This window comes from Lepisma saccharinum, chromosome 13, assembly GCF_977018435.1.
Source record: "Lepisma saccharinum chromosome 13, izLepSacc3.1, whole genome shotgun sequence".
NCBI classification, from domain to species: domain Eukaryota; kingdom Metazoa; phylum Arthropoda; class Insecta; order Zygentoma; family Lepismatidae; genus Lepisma; species Lepisma saccharinum.
In genome coordinates this window covers 15,963,354-15,979,220 of record NC_139241.1, presented here as the reverse complement: position 1 = coordinate 15,979,220, position 15,867 = coordinate 15,963,354, and the positions used below count along the sequence as shown (strand labels likewise).

At 36.9% G+C, this 15,867-nt stretch overlaps 1 non-coding gene across 1 annotated transcript; it reads left to right on the top strand.

The window, feature by feature from the left end:
• Window positions 1-3,002: 3,002 nt before the first annotated feature.
• LOC145997734 (U5 spliceosomal RNA) lies at window positions 3,003-3,116 on the top strand. Its single transcript, XR_014443129.1, has one exon. It is a non-coding gene; the product is annotated as a U5 spliceosomal RNA (small nuclear RNA).
• The last annotated feature ends 12,751 nt before the right edge of the window (window positions 3,117-15,867 follow it).

Genomic DNA, 15,867 nt, shown 5'->3' with positions numbered 1-15,867 from the left:
GCACTGAATGAAACCCGTATCCCCAAAGCCACACCCCTTTACATACCCAGGTATTCCTTGCTACATACACCTGGTCCTACAACGGCGCAACGATTATGTGGTGGAGTAGCCCTGGGGATCAAGCCAAAATTTCCCTATAGAACAAATATATTACCACCTCAATTTCCATACCAAGAATATTCAATTGCTACACTTTATCTCAAAAGTATAAATGTGACATTGGCTACTGTATATATACGACCCACTAGCCCTCTACCTACGGACTTCTTTCTTTATATCGCTTCTACATACCGTCACTACTTCATACTAGCTGATATTAATATACATAGCCGAACAAATGCAGAACGAACAGCTTTCCACACTACCATCGATAACAATACTACAGGTATATTTCAAGATTTACCATCTGCAACTCGTCCAGAGAGTAACACAACCCCCGATGTAGTTTTTGTATCACCTTCCTTAGCTGACAAAATTAACATAGAAGTCCTAGCACCGATAGGAAGTGATCATGCACCAATTAAAATAACTCTACCAGTGCACCACTATACTCAACACAAACAGGTTCCTCCAAAGCGGATCTATGATTATAACAGAGCAAATTGGGAAGGTTATCGAGAAGATCTCTCCACTGTCTTTCAAAATTTCACCCCTCCAACGAACTCTAACGAGCTAGATAAGGCTGTAGAAAACATCACGACAGAAGTCAAACAAGCAGCAAGTACACATATACCACAGATAACTGTGAACAGTTTTAAACCTAAACTACCACCTAAATACCTTCATCTAGTGACTGCATCACGTCGTGCCTATCGGGAATACGTACAAACAAGGAATCCTGAATGTCTGCGAGTTCACCGTCAATGGATAAGAACTGTCCATAACTACATAAAGGCACACAAACAACGTCAGTGGATCGACACTTGCAATCACCTTGATGCTGAAAGCCATCCTAGCAAATTCTGAAAACGATTTCATATGCTTACAGGAAAACATACAAGTACTACGTATCCTCTTCTCTCACAACAACAAGCTCTTACAAATGATTACGAAAAGGCAAATGAATTTGCACAAATTCTCCAAGACACATTTACTCCTCCGCTTCCACTTGCTCCTAATAGCAGATTAGAATCTCAAATAACAAGGAAGGTACATCCTGAAAATAGACAACTGCAACCCAGCCCTCATCATGCTACCAACGCAAATCACCCTCTTACTACTTTAATTACCACAGATGATATAACAAACGCAGTCCGAAACAAAAGAAACACTGCCCCAGGGTTTGATTCCATAACATATGTTTTGATAAAGAAAGCTCCACTAGCAATGTTGTCATTTCTCGCCTTGATATACAACTTAATCCTTCGCACTGGATATTACCCTGTCGAATGGAAAGTGTCGAAAGTACTCATGTTTCCGAAACCTGATAAAGATCGTACAGATCCAAAATGCTATAGACCTATACAACTAACATCAATACTCAGCAAAATCCTTGAAAAAATTTTAGTCCGCCGATTACACTCTCACTTATCGTCAAATAATTTTCTCCCGATACACCAAGCCGGATTTAGGCCACACTTTAGCGTCTTGGATAACCTACTAAGACTCTCAAATCGAATCTACAACCAGTACAATACATCTAAACCCTCTTGTTTAATACTATTCGATCTTGAAAAGGCATTCGATAAAGTGTGGCACACCGGCCTCATATATAAACTGCATAAGTTTCGCCTTCCTCTCTGTTACATTCGTTTAATTTTCAACTTTCTTACCAACCGAATGGCATATGTAACAATAAATAACAACATGTCTCACCCTATCTTCTTGAACGCCGGAGTACCGCAAGGATCGGTTTTATCTCCACTGCTCTACTTACTTTATGTCGCAGATATGCCAACATTCTCTCAGGTGTCAACATACCAATACGCTGATGATACAGCTCTACTGGCTTGTGGTTCTACAATTCAAGCAATAAATCGCATTATGCAACCAGCTATTAATGTATTTCAACGATGGTGCGACACTTGGAGACTCACCATCAATAGCGCAAAAACTCAAGCCATAATATTTCTTCCTACAGGATGTCGCTCACGGATACAAAGAAATCCAAGTCTGTTAGATCTTAAGATCCGTGGCACACGCATAATACCTACCAACAGCGTCAAATACCTTGGTGTCATATTTGACACAAAACTAACATGGACACCACACCTGCAGAACATCAAAAAGAAAGCCAAAAACAGACTACAGCTGATGAAGAGACTTGTCGGCACGAATTGGGGACTTCGAGCAAACATCCTCCTAAATACCTATCTGGCCTTTCTTCGGCCCGTACTTACGTATGGACACACAGCATGGCTCTCAGCAGAGGACTCGTTCTATGAACGACTACAAATCATAGAGAGACATGCATGTCGACTGGCATACAGAATCAAACTACCAAGCCCAACTCGACTCTTATATACACGAATAAGTTTTCCACATATAACACTTCACCTAGAGGCATTGCGAAAAGAATATATAAATAACAGGATGAACAAAGAACACCCACCGTTGGTTCACACAATCCGTGAAGATGCAATACACGACTGCTACCCGTACAGATTGTATACTCCATTACAACATCTTTTAACTCTGTATACTCTGACCATCGGGCCCAGACATCCTGATTATGAACTATACACCATTCATCATCCACCACAATTACGACCACATTTATACCCTTCATATTGCAACTAATAATCAAACTACAAGAAAGGGTATTTATTTACTAACATAAGAATGAAAGTAGGGTGTTATATAATATAGCAATGAAAATCCAAGGTCATTTCAAGACCAGGTTAGTGTTCATTTCATAATCCCAAAAATAGAAAAAGTGCACTTAGCCTATCTATTATTATTATTATATATTTAAAAGTATCAGCACGTACCGAAGAGAGGGACATAACCCTCTAAACGGATGAACGGAAAAAAAAAAAAAAAAAAAAAAAAAAGCCTGGAAACAACTCTGGTTTCCCTTCATATGCAAAAATCTTTCGCCTTTTACTAAAGATTTCCGTGGAGAGGAACAACAAACGAGTCTAATATTATTTTTTATAAAGGCTTGGTACAAACTTAGCCCGATTAGCAAACACAACGAAAACTGTAGGTGGAAATGTGTGATCTTGCTCAGCTTGATAATCTCTCACCTTCTGAAATTTGCAGGCAGGAGGATCTGTATGGGCACTTGCTGCTAAATTTCCAAATGTTCTTGTCATTTCACAACGAAGCCGAACATGGAAATGACTTCGCAGGGAGGATTGTATGGAAACAGAGTTAGCATGATCAAAACAAAGTGTTTTAAACAATATGAATTCTCCGTTTAAAACATATTTCTTTGTTTATTTCAAATGTTTAAACAAAGCGTTTGAAACATGTTTCTTTTCAGATTTGTTTAAAACACATTTTGATACTTGACGTTTGATAGTTTGTGATTATTTGTGTGTTTTGTAACTACGCGTTTTCTTTAAATGAGTATCATTCTCTTCATTGTGCATTAGAATCTGCTCAGTGGTTCAAAATCTACATCAAATAACACATATACGGTGATGAATACCGTGGGCCACGTTTAAAATTCATGGCTATGATTTATGCAGATGTTTAAGATTTAGATCCATTCATGTTAATTAATCAGAAGCTACCACTTGGACTCAGTGGGGCCTGGAAACTTTGGATTAGTTGAAGCTTCTCGAACAGCGTACAGGCGAGATTTAAGACTAACATAAATGTGTATTTTAAGAAGATAGTCAAGCGATTGCTTGTAACATGAACACAATCAATCCTTGGATGTTCTACAGATACATTATTTTTCATTATTCTTAAAAAAATGTCATCTTGGCATTTTGTTTAAAAGTTTTATTTTTTTAAAAAAATATATCCTTTTCGACAAATCAACATTAAAAGCATGTTAAAACAAACAAAAGAACACAAATTTGCCAACCCTGTATGGAAGTAACATTGTGAAAAAGAAGTCGTTAGCGTATGATAGGAAATTTTGGAACACAAAATTCCTTTTACTTATTTCTTTCTCTCTAATTTACAATTGTCGAAATGTAACTTGCTTTAATGCCGAGAATTATTACGTTAAGTAATTTCCACGGAACTATCTTGTTTTATATTCATGGCTATTGCCCAATCTATACTAAATTTCGAGATTCCATCACTACATATATACGTGCAAGAATCGCATGACATCAAAGTGACCCGTCACAACCGAAATAATTGCGGTAATTTTCTTTCTTGCTTCGGTTTGGTTTCTTTACGAAACATTATTAAGCATGCCTGTGGGAGAAACCCGAAAGTGTAATCGTCTTGCATATGAGAACATCTAAACTGAAAATTCTTCGTGAAATGGAATTTGTTGCCAAAGTACAAGTTCCCACTAGTTGAAATGGTGGCCGAGAGATGGCAGAATTTGCTGTCGGTTTATCATTTGTGTACGTTGGTCCGTGCACATGACGCAAATTAGAAATCGGCACGGATATATATCCTTATTCTCTCCTTTTAAGAAACGAAAATCACACAAAACGAGGTTTTATGTTTCAACAAGTAAAACAGCAATTTCCTACGGAACCTACACGTTCCCATGAGCAGTGAATTGAACTGCAACATAGGCTAGGAAAAATTGGTGGACTGGAAACAGACAGCCAAACATCCCTTAGAGATGCCGAGGAGTAAAGACCTCGGACGCTCACATACGCCGTGGTAGAAGAGGGAATATACGATGTCGAACGCCCCAGTCATGGATCAGGGGAAACGACCGAAGAGAGCCCGCAAAGAACGACTTCACAACGCCTCAGAGGGGGATGCAACTACCAGTAGCGAGACCGATAGCGACCGACAGACCGTGTCGCAGCATAGCGGTCCGCCTAGCAGCATGACTAGAGGTAACGCTCCAGTTATCTCGCCGCCCAAAAAGACACGCAGGCCCCCCTGCATAACCATCTTTAATACGACCAGCGCAGAGATATCTAATATGCTCCGTGCGCTCACCGATAACGGTTGTAACTACCGCTATACTCGAGGGAGCTGTAGAGTCACCGCCCGCGACCAGAAGACATTCACGCAAGTATGTGAATTCCTTCGCGAACAACATATTGGATTCGCTTATGGATCATCCGCCGCGGAGAAACTGAAGGTTGTCCTCCGAGACCTCCCGCTAGACATCGATTTCACGAAAACTCAAGCATTTTTGACGCAAACACTTGGAGTTCCTATCCATAGTGTTAGCAGACTTCATACCAGAGACCGAAACAGTAGTATATTTTATGCTATAACCAGGACCGGAAAGGAAGAGCCTCTCCCAAGCAGATTTGTTTACACTTAAAACTAGCTCAACATGAGCATATAAGCTTTTTGCTCAAGTGTGGAACCCCCTCTAATCCAAGATTTTTGTAAAAATGCCCTCGGGAATTTCTCAGAAAGGAAGAGCCTCTCCCAAGCAGATTTGCTTACACTTAAACCTAGCTCAACATGCCCATATAAGCTTTTTGCTCAAGTGTGGAACCCCCTCTAATCCAAGATTTTTGTAAAAATGCCCTCGGGAATTTCTCAGAAAGGAAGAGCCCCCTCAGATTGATTTGCTCATACTTACAAAAATTGCATCAGCCAAATTTTTGTCCATAAACTTGTCAAAATTGGCCACACTTAAAACTAGGCCAAGATGCACACACACACCCATATACACACATATTTACTTCCAGTTTAAGTTTAATTGGATCCCAGGTTCAATCTAATATTAAAACAATGCAATATGCAGAGCTCCTCTAGAATTGCTCCGTGACCCTCTCAGTTCTTATATTATATGTCAAGTAATTCCCCTCTGTGTCAGTGTGTACAATTCCCGAGACGGTAGTATTGATTTTGCATTATTCTCCCCAGCGCCACTATTTACAGAAATTCCCGAGTGTTGCAGCTTTGATGCAATATTGCATCAGCTAATATTGTGAGAGTGGCTGAGGAGAACAGATGTGTTTTTATAGTGCTCCTCATACTTACAGGCTTGTTTGATTTAATTAAATATATATTGTTGCCTGATATTTATTACATTTAGTTTGTTTGCTGTAATCCACTCTTATTTAGGGTCAAGCTTATATTTGCCCCAGCTTGTTATATAAAAATCAATACATAACACTCAGTGCTGGGTCATTGCCATTCAAGATATGCATGTTCGTGCAGGTATTTGCGCTAGGTCAGTGTGAATGAATATTCCACTTGTGGGCTATTGGCTTTACAACTTGTCATAAGATAAGCATAAAGATTTGATTTAAAACCCAGGAAATTTTATATAAATACCAAAGCCAAAAATATTAACACACATACACACATATACATACACACATATACACAGCACAGTGCTGAACCCAACTGATATTTTTATCCAGCATAGAGTTTTGAATTGAAGCCCAGGAAATATATATAATAAACCAACAACAAAAATGCCAAAACAAAAATATTGTAATTAATGCAGTAAGAATATATCTATCCCCAATTGGGTTAAGCACAATTGTAATCCAGACAAAAGCAGAATTATCACAAAAATATGCCCCAAATGCCATAGAGAATATAGCATGAAATACTTCACATATAAACATATAGATACTTCTTCTGTACAGTCATCAACATTTCCAAACAAAATTGATTGGAAATATTTGTGTGATTGCCCTGTATAACTTAGATTGCAAGGCCATATTTTGTAATTTTCTAGACCAGGAACTTGACCCTGTGCACCAGAAACAGGCTCTCCACAAATTATGTGAACATCATGGAGTACACAATATATTTTACAATCTCAATTTAAATTCAGGAACAAGAGATTTGGATTTGATGTATCTGGAAATATTTTTGCATCTTGAATCAACCTACAAACAACATTACATGTTAGGCTGGGCTATTTCAACAGCAGAAAATATTTACCAAATGTTTCAATGTTAAAAAACAATCAGAATAATATCTTCCAGGAAATATAGATACCTGAACATGCAAACATATTTTGAAAGAAGAAACATTGCAAGATATATAAAATCAGACCACCTGTTGGATTGTTTTAGGGAAAAATTTGAAAATCTATCAGAGTATGATTTTTTTAAAGTGCAAAATGAAACAGAGGCAAGATGGGTACTTGACAGTGATGTTGGGTTTGGGTATGTGAGCATAGAATTAGGTTCTGAATATGATGATTTTGAATCCAATACATACTGGCATAGAATTGATGCATACCTGTTGCATTGTTGTTGGGGAAAATATGTTGCTTTTTTTACAAAAAGTACTTCAAGTTTAGAAAAATTTAGGTTTTACAAATTTTTCCATGATCATAGAATTTATACAAACAGCAGGGGGCCTGTTGATGACATAACATGGGACACAACAATTTCCATACTTGATGAGGCAGGAAAATTGGATGTAAATTCTGGTTTATATTTTAATGAGTTGATTATGTACCTGCTTAAAAACAATATCAATTCTGGCTCATTCAATACAAGATGGACTTAAATAATTAGAGTTTTTACACAAAATATTTTTTTTGTAGATGGAACCTCCACCAGATTATAAGTTAATTCCATGGATTCTGTCACACCTATTCTAATACAATTAATATCACAAGTACCATTACAAGGCATGCATCGCATAAAATCATAATTCCAAGCGATGGCATGGAGTAATTATTTTTCTACGATTCCATATCATACATACTGCAATTGGAGCTTCAGCAGTTCGGGACTATGCAATATATTGTCTATAAATGTAGGAAAAATAATATTGCTATTGGGAACAAGATTCAAATCCCACACAGAAACAGATTTTTGCTGGGCTTAGAACTATTATGGATAGGTAATTGCCATGAAATAATATCCCTATACCTGACAGAACTGTGTAATGATGCTGTTATTGGGAACAATTTTAACAGAGCTGTGGTTTCCATAAATCTATACTCAATATCCCTATACCTGACAGAGCTGTGCAGTGATGCTGTTATTGGGAACAATTTTAACAGAGCTGTTGTTTCCATAAATCTATACTCAATACCTGACAGAGCTGTGCAGTGATGCTGTTATTGGAACAGGATTCAAATATACATATTCTTGCTAAACTTAGAACTATGACATGAACAAAACTGTGCGGTGATATAATTATTGGGAACAAGCTTCAAATCTTTGCACAATGCTGAGCTTAGAGTGAAGATACCAGTGATATAATTATTGAGAACAGGATTCAAATTATGGATAGGTGATTACCATGAAGATACTCAATATTTTTGTTATTAGGTATAAATATTATTTCATTCAATTCTTCACCTCCATATCTATAACATCTCTGTGTAATTCCATAACAGTTCCATGATCAGCTTACAAACAAATCTCATCTAACAGTTCCATGCTCAGCTCTGTGTCTGTGTGAGGCAAGCACAGCTCTGTTAGAGATAGGGATTAAAAATTATTTCATTCTTCACAACTAACAGTTCCATGCTCAGCTCTGTCTGTGTGGGGATTTGTGCCTAATAACATCAAAAACAACACAGCTCTGTTAGTTCAATTCTTCGCATCCATATCCATAACATCTCTGTGTAATTCCATAACAGTTCCATGCTCAGCTCTGTGTCTATTTAGAGCAGATAGGGTTATTATATAAATTTAAAAATTATTTTATTCTTCACAAACAAATCTCTTCTAACAATTCCATAGCAGTTCCATGCTCAGCTTGTATCTGTGTGGGATTTGTACAGCAACATTAGAGACAGAGTAGATGGGTATTATTCAATTCTTCACCTCCATATTCATAACAGCTCTGTGTTTATAATAGATCTTCACATCTAACAATTCCCATAACAGTTTCATGCTCAGCAAGGCTCTGTGTCTGTGTAGTTTCATAACAGTTCCTGTGTGGGATTTGTACAGAGCACAGCTCTGAGATAGGGACTAACTGTTAGGGTATAATTAATTCTTCACATCTAACAACTATAACAATTCCTCCTATCTATTGAGTGTCTAGATGTTATTTCATCCCTATGCCATGACAGTTTCAACTCTGTATTTGTGTGGGATTTAAAGCTTGTCCAATTCTTCACATCTCCCAATGTGTGGCATGAAATTGTGTTTTTTGCAAAAAAATCTCAGCATGGCCCTGTGTCTGTGTGAGATTTGAGGCCTGTTCCCGGTATAGGTAGATTTGAAATAGGATCTGTGCCTCCCGGCTTGAGAAGAAAGGGACTATGCATATTGTTTTGAGGTGGGATCTGAATCTCAGCAAAAGCCCTAATCACAGCGGAGCTGTGTCAGGGATCATAATTGATAGGATATAATTGTATTCAGAACAAACCCCCCTATAAGATATGATGACTTTCAAGCTCTGCTGCTACAAACACTTCCCTGTATACATACTGGGCTATCACTATAATAATATTTGCCACATGTTCTGTGATCTTGTAATAATTATTCCTGTCGGTGATAAAAATATTGTTCAATTCTAACTAGTTCAATTCTTCACAATTCCATAACAGTTCCATGCTCAGCTAGCAGATAGGGATATTATATAAATTTAAAAATTATTTTATTCTTCACAAACAAATCTCATCTAACAATTCCATAACAGTTCCATGCTCAGCTCTGTGTCTGTGTGAGGCAAGCACAGCTCTGTTAATAAATTTCATTCTTTCCAATTGTATAATTGAGCATAGCAAAAAATCTCAGCATGGCCCTGTGTCTGTGTTTGAGGCCTGTTCCCGGTATAGGTAGGTACAAATCTGGCAATCACATAGGATCTGTGCCTCCCGGCTTGAGATATGCACATTGTTTTGAAACCTTACTGGGTGGGATCAGAATCTCAGCAAAAGCCCTAATAAAATATAATTTGGATGTGTTTCTGTATTTTTCAAGCTCTGCTGTTACAAACACTTCCCTGTATACATACTCTGCAACATATGGGCCATCACTATAATAATATTTGCCACATGTTCTGTGATCTGTAATCTTGTAATAATTATTCCTGTCGGTGATACAAACATTGTCACAAATTTCCTGTATTGAGGAAATATCAACAAGGCTTATTCTTCACAAACAAATCTCATCTAACAATTCCATGCTCAGCTCTGTGTCTGAGCGAGGAGGATTTGTACCTAATAACATCAGTACAGCACAGCAGCTCTGTTAGAGATAGGGATGATTTAATTATATTATTATTGAAACATCTAGAAATTATTCTTCACAAACAAATCTCATCTAACAATTCCATGCTCAGCTCTGTGTCTGTGCAAGGATTTGTACCTAATAACATCAGTACAGCACAGCTGCTCTGTTAGAGACAGAGCAAATAGGTACAAATATTATTTCATTTATTTCTTCATAACAGCTCTGTGTCTGTGTGAGGCAAGCACAGCTCTGTTAGAGATAGGGATATTGAGTATTGAAACATCTAGAAATTATTTTATTCTTCACAAACAAATCTCATCTAACAATTCCATGCTCAGCTCTGTGTCTGTGTGGGGATTTGTACCTAGTAACATCAAAACAACACAGCTCTGTTAGTTCAATTCTTCACAATTCCATAACAGTTCCATGCTCAGCTCTGTGTCTATGTAGAGCAAAACTGTTAGAGATAGGGATATTAAGTATAAATTTAATAATTATTTCATTCTTCACAAACAAATCTCATCTAACAATTCCATAACAGTTCCATGCTCAGCTCTGTGTCAACATATGTTGAAACGTTTATATAGAAACAATAGGCATTGATTGCCACTTTTCAGACAAGTTTTAAATTCCCGGGAATCTCAGAAACTAATCCATCAGGCAATAAAACTGCTAATAAAACTGCAGGAGCTGCTAATAAGAATTGCTGAAGGCAATAGAACAACTCGAGTATTGATCTTACAGAACTGAGTCAGTTGAGAATCAATATATTGATTCCCCCGACACTAGGGAAAGTTGAGAACTCTTGTATTAATATGAGCTTTGGAACAAAGCGTGGAGCTATGGGATGGATCAGCACCGAGGCGGGATCAATATTTGGGGCAGTTCCTCAAATTCCCGAGGCGTAGAGCTGTGAGCAGGTAGGAATCAACACTTGGGGCAGTTCTATTGCCTCGAGCAATTCTTATTAGCAGCTCCTGCAGTTTTATTAGCAGTTTTATTGCCTTATGGATTAGTTTCTGAGATTCCCGGGAATTTAAAACTTGTCTGAAAAGTGGCAATCAATGCCTATTGTTTCTATATAAACGTTTCAACATATGTTGACACAGAGCTGAGCATGGAACTGTTATGGAATTGTGAAGAATTGAACTAACAGAGCTGTGTTGTTTTGATGTTATTAGGTACAAATCCCCACACAGACACAGAGCTGGGCATGGAATTGTTAGATGAGATTTGTTTGTGAAGAATAAAATAATTTCTAGATGTTTCAATACTCAATATCCCTATCTCTAACAGAGCTGTGCTTGCCTCACACAGACACAGAGCTGTTATGAAGAAATAAATGAAATAATATTTGTACCTATTTGCTCTGTCTCTAACAGAGCAGCTGTGCTGTACTGATGTTATTAGGTACAAATCCTTGCACAGACACAGAGCTGAGCATGGAATTGTTAGATGAGATTTGTTTGTGAAGAATAATTTCTAGATGTTTCAATAATAATATAATTAAATCATCCCTATCTCTAACAGAGCTGCTGTGCTGTACTGATGTTATTAGGTACAAATCCTCCTCGCTCAGACACAGAGCTGAGCATGGAATTGTTAGATGAGATTTGTTTGTGAAGAATAAGCCTTGTTGATATTTCCTCAATACAGGAAATTTGTGACAATGTTTGTATCACCGACAGGAATAATTATTACAAGATTACAGATCACAGAACATGTGGCAAATATTATTATAGTGATGGCCCATATGTTGCAGAGTATGTATACAGGGAAGTGTTTGTAACAGCAGAGCTTGAAAAATACAGAAACACATCCAAATTATATTTTATTAGGGCTTTTGCTGAGATTCTGATCCCACCCAGTAAGGTTTCAAAACAATGTGCATATCTCAAGCCGGGAGGCACAGATCCTATGTGATTGCCAGATTTGTACCTACCTATACCGGGAACAGGCCTCAAACACAGACACAGGGCCATGCTGAGATTTTTTGCTATGCTCAATTATACAATTGGAAAGAATGAAATTTATTAACAGAGCTGTGCTTGCCTCACACAGACACAGAGCTGAGCATGGAACTGTTATGGAATTGTTAGATGAGATTTGTTTGTGAAGAATAAAATAATTTTTAAATTTATATAATATCCCTATCTGCTAGCTGAGCATGGAACTGTTATGGAATTGTGAAGAATTGAACTAGTTAGAATTGAACAATATTTTTATCACCGACAGGAATAATTATTACAAGATCACAGAACATGTGGCAAATATTATTATAGTGATAGCCCAGTATGTATACAGGGAAGTGTTTGTAGCAGCAGAGCTTGAAAGTCATCATATCTTATAGGGGGGTTTGTTCTGAATACAATTATATCCTATCAATTATGATCCCTGACACAGCTCCGCTGTGATTAGGGCTTTTGCTGAGATTCAGATCCCACCTCAAAACAATATGCATAGTCCCTTTCTTCTCAAGCCGGGAGGCACAGATCCTATTTCAAATCTACCTATACCGGGAACAGGCCTCAAATCTCACACAGACACAGGGCCATGCTGAGATTTTTTTGCAAAAAACACAATTTCATGCCACACATTGGGAGATGTGAAGAATTGGACAAGCTTTAAATCCCACACAAATACAGAGTTGAAACTGTCATGGCATAGGGATGAAATAACATCTAGACACTCAATAGATAGGAGGAATTGTTATAGTTGTTAGATGTGAAGAATTAATTATACCCTAACAGTTAGTCCCTATCTCAGAGCTGTGCTCTGTACAAATCCCACACAGGAACTGTTATGAAACTACACAGACACAGAGCCTTGCTGAGCATGAAACTGTTATGGGAATTGTTAGATGTGAAGATCTATTATAAACACAGAGCTGTTATGAATATGGAGGTGAAGAATTGAATAATACCCATCTACTCTGTCTCTAATGTTGCTGTACAAATCCCACACAGATACAAGCTGAGCATGGAACTGCTATGGAATTGTTAGAAGAGATTTGTTTGTGAAGAATAAAATAATTTTTAAATTTATATAATAACCCTATCTGCTCTAAATAGACACAGAGCTGAGCATGGAACTGTTATGGAATTACACAGAGATGTTATGGATATGGATGCGAAGAATTGAACTAACAGAGCTGTGTTGTTTTTGATGTTATTAGGCACAAATCCCCACACAGACAGAGCTGAGCATGGAACTGTTAGTTGTGAAGAATGAAATAATTTTTAATCCCTATCTCTAACAGAGCTGTGCTTGCCTCACACAGACACAGAGCTGAGCATGGAACTGTTAGATGAGATTTGTTTGTAAGCTGATCATGGAACTGTTATGGAATTACACAGAGATGTTATAGATATGGAGGTGAAGAATTGAATGAAATAATATTTATACCTAATAACAAAAATATTGAGTATCTTCATGGTAATCACCTATCCATAATTTGAATCCTGTTCTCAATAATTATATCACTGGTATCTTCACTCTAAGCTCAGCATTGTGCAAAGATTTGAAGCTTGTTCCCAATAATTATATCACCGCACAGTTTTGTTCATGTCATAGTTCTAAGTTTAGCAAGAATATGTATATTTGAATCCTGTTCCAATAACAGCATCACTGCACAGCTCTGTCAGGTATTGAGTATAGATTTATGGAAACAACAGCTCTGTTAAAATTGTTCCCAATAACAGCATCACTGCACAGCTCTGTCAGGTATAGGGATATTGAGTATAGATTTATGGAAACCACAGCTCTGTTAAAATTGTTCCCAATAACAGCATCATTACACAGTTCTGTCAGGTATAGGGATATTATTTCATGGCAATTACCTATCCATAATAGTTCTAAGCCCAGCAAAAATCTGTTTCTGTGTGGGATTTGAATCTTGTTCCCAATAGCAATATTATTTTTCCTACATTTATAGACAATATATTGCATAGTCCCGAACTGCTGAAGCTCCAATTGCAGTATGTATGATATGGAATCGTAGAAAAATAATTACTCCATGCCATCGCTTGGAATTATGATTTTATGCGATGCATGCCTTGTAATGGTACTTGTGATATTAATTGTATTAGAATAGGTGTGACAGAATCCATGGAATTAACTTATAATCTGGTGGAGGTTCCATCTACAAAAAAAATATTTTGTGTAAAAACTCTAATTATTTAAGTCCATCTTGTATTGAATGAGCCAGAATTGATATTGTTTTTAAGCAGGTACATAATCAACTCATTAAAATATAAACCAGAATTTACATCCAATTTTCCTGCCTCATCAAGTATGGAAATTGTTGTGTCCCATGTTATGTCATCAACAGGCCCCCTGCTGTTTGTATAAATTCTATGATCATGGAAAAATTTGTAAAACCTAAATTTTTCTAAACTTGAAGTACTTTTTGTAAAAAAAGCAACATATTTTCCCCAACAACAATGCAACAGGTATGCATCAATTCTATGCCAGTATGTATTGGATTCAAAATCATCATATTCAGAACCTAATTCTATGCTCACATACCCAAACCCAACATCACTGTCAAGTACCCATCTTGCCTCTGTTTCATTTTGCACTTTAAAAAAATCATACTCTGATAGATTTTCAAATTTTTCCCTAAAACAATCCAACAGGTGGTCTGATTTTATATATCTTGCAATGTTTCTTCTTTCAAAATATGTTTGCATGTTCAGGTATCTATATTTCCTGGAAGATATTATTCTGATTGTTTTTTAACATTGAAACATTTGGTAAATATTTTCTGCTGTTGAAATAGCCCAGCCTAACATGTAATGTTGTTTGTAGGTTGATTCAAGATGCAAAAATATTTCCAGATACATCAAATCCAAATCTCTTGTTCCTGAATTTAAATTGAGATTGTAAAATATATTGTGTACTCCATGATGTTCACATAATTTGTGGAGAGCCTGTTTCTGGTGCACAGGGTCAAGTTCCTGGTCTAGAAAATTACAAAATATGGCCTTGCAATCTAAGTTATACAGGGCAATCACACAAATATTTCCAATCAATTTTGTTTGGAAATGTTGATGACTGTACAGAAGAAGTATCTATATGTTTATATGTGAAGTATTTCATGCTATATTCTCTATGGCATTTGGGGCATATTTTTGTGATAATTCTGCTTTTGTCTGGATTACAATTGTGCTTAACCCAATTGGGGATAGATATATTCTTACTGCATTAATTACAATATTTTTGTTTTGGCATTTTTGTTGTTGGTTTATTATATATATTTCCTGGGCTTCAATTCAAAACTCTATGCTGGATAAAAATATCAGTTGGGTTCAGCACTGTGCTGTGTATATGTGTGTATGTATATGTGTGTATGTGTGTTAATATTTTTGGCTTTGGTATTTATATAAAATTTCCTGGGTTTTAAATCAAATCTTTATGCTTATCTTATGACAAGTTGTAAAGCCAATAGCCCACAAGTGGAATATTCATTCACACTGACCTAGCGCAAATACCTGCACGAACATGCATATCTTGAATGGCAATGACCCAGCACTGAGTGTTATGTATTGATTTTTATATAACAAGCTGGGGCAAATATAAGCTTGACCCTAAATAAGAGTGGATTACAGCAAACAAACTAAATGTAATAAATATCAGGCAACAATATATATTTAATTAAATCAAACAAGCCTGTAAGTATGAGGAGCACTATAAAAACACATCT